We start from the raw sequence: 2,373 nt of genomic DNA, 5'->3' as shown, positions 1-2,373 counted from the left end.
TGTTTCTTCCTCTTGGTGTCTGGATATGCAGAACGATGTTGGTGGATTGGGACTTGGATCTCTGGGTCCAGCAGTGTGGAGATATACCCATAGCCTCCTTTTCCATTATATTTTCCTCCTGTAGGCTCTGCTGAGCTGGTGTGGAGATATTTCTGCTAAAGGCTTGAGAGGTCATCAGTCCTTCTGCTTCTCATCCCCTGCCTCGTCTGTACTTCTGTCATTTTTTAAAAATTTAGCTAGCTTTCAATGTTGTCCGTCCTTGTGTCATTCTGACCCTCAGGCCCCTGTGGTTTAATAGACCTCCAGCTCCCAAGAGCTCTTTGCCTGGTGGAGACGTGGAGAACTCAGGGAGCAACACTACATCACACTGGAGCCCGGACCAGAGAGAAGGTTCTTGCCAGGAAGGCTCCATCCCTGCTGTGGGGGGTTCGGAGTTATCACTTCTGACTGTGCATGGCCCTCGGTGCAGGCCCCACTCTGAGATCTGGAAAGGAGGTGGCTTCCCTCATTGACACAGAACTAGTATTTTTTTGTCCTCGTCCTTGTCCAGTCCCGTTTGGCTCCCAGGTTCTACCCTTGACCCTCGCCCACAGGATCAGGAGAGCCCAGTTCTAGAGGAGTTTCATACAAGGAGAGGCTCCTGGAGACACTCCAACCCCTCGGCCTAAATAAGCATTTCCTTGGAGTTTCACAGCCCTGGGAGGAGACACTGGTTTTGTGTTCACTTTACAGTTGAATATGTTGAGCCTCAGATCATTGTGTGATTTGCCCTGGGTCACTCTGCAGGTCAGTGGGTGAGCTGGGATTTGAACCCAGACTCTAGGTCTTGGAGCCCGTGACTGTACAGGTATTTCTGCCCCTCAGTTAAATTCATTTCAGGGTTTGTTGTTTTTTTTTTGGATGCATTTGTATATGGGACTGTTCTGTTCTCTCTCTGATGGTTCATATCTTGCTATATTGCTGAGTTTATTCGTTTTAATAGTTGTTACTTGGTGGAGTTTTTAAGGTTGCATATAAATCCTGTTGTAATCGAACAGTGACAGTGTAACTTCATCTGTTCTGATGGGGATGCCTTTAATTTCCTTTTCTCGCCTAGTTACTCTGGGAAGGACACTTCCACTGCTATGATGAGCAAGATAGGTGAGAGTGGACATCCTTGCTCTTTCCTGATCTTTTAGGAAAACCTCTGGTGGCTCAGATGGTAAGGCATCTGCCTACAATGTGGGAGACCCAGGTTGGATCCCTGGGCTGGGAAGATCCTGTGGAGAAGGAAATGGGTACCCACTCCAGTACACTTGCCTGGAAAATCCCATAGACGGAGGAGCCTGGTAGGCTACAGTCCATGGGGTCGCCAAGAGTCGGGCACAACCGACAGACTTCACTGTCACTTTTCACCTCTTTACCACTGAGTTGGATGTTAGCCGTGGGCTTGTCTTATATACCCTTTAGTATGTTCCATGTATAGCCACTGTACTGTGAGATTGTATCCAATGATGTTACCCTTTGTCGAAAGCTTTTTCTGCAATTATTGAGAAGATCATGTGATTTTATTCTTAATTTTGCTCATATTGTGTATCACAGTGATTGATGTGCAGATCATAAATCATGCTTGCAGGCACAGAATAACTTACATTTGATCATAGTGTATGATTCTTTTAGTGTATTCATCAATTTGGTTTGCTAATATTCTTTTAAGGATTTTTACATCCATGTACAGCAGAGTCAGGGTTCTCTGGTGGTTCATATGGTAAAGAATCTGCCTGCAATCCAAGAGACCTAGGTTTGAGCCCTAGGTCAGGAAGATCCCCTCGAGAAAGGAATGGCTACCCACTCCAATATTCTTGCCTGGAAAATTCTCTGGACAGAGGACCTGGTGGGCTACAGTCCATGGGTCACAAATAACTGGACATGACTGAATGATTCACACTTACAAGACTACTTCTTGACATTCATAATATCTAAATTTAATATTTTATCTCAGTCAAAAATTACAGTCAAATGCAAAATGTCAAAGTCCAAGAGTCCTTAGAAATAGATGACAATAAGGCATCACAGATGAAAGCAAAAAGGACTCCACATAATTTACTTTTCATGAGAATTTTAGATCTTCAGAGGAATTCTCATTAAGCTGAATTAAAATGCAAGCTTTAGTTTAGACTGGAAACCTTTTTTGGTATTATGTTTCTATCTTGAGACTGAAATTTCATTATTTATGTATGATGTATTAAGCAATACTGTGTGGATATTAAAATCATATTTTCAAAACCTTTAATGATATTTATAAGTACTTATAGTGGAAAAACAACTAGGAAGAGAAGATGATCCCATAAGGTTTAATGACATTGCATATGTGTTGAATGATAGTTTTCAGAT

This window comes from Ovis canadensis, chromosome 18 (genome assembly GCF_042477335.2).
Source record: "Ovis canadensis isolate MfBH-ARS-UI-01 breed Bighorn chromosome 18, ARS-UI_OviCan_v2, whole genome shotgun sequence".
Classification (NCBI taxonomy): domain Eukaryota; kingdom Metazoa; phylum Chordata; class Mammalia; order Artiodactyla; family Bovidae; genus Ovis; species Ovis canadensis.
Note: the sequence above shows the minus strand (reverse complement) of the source record.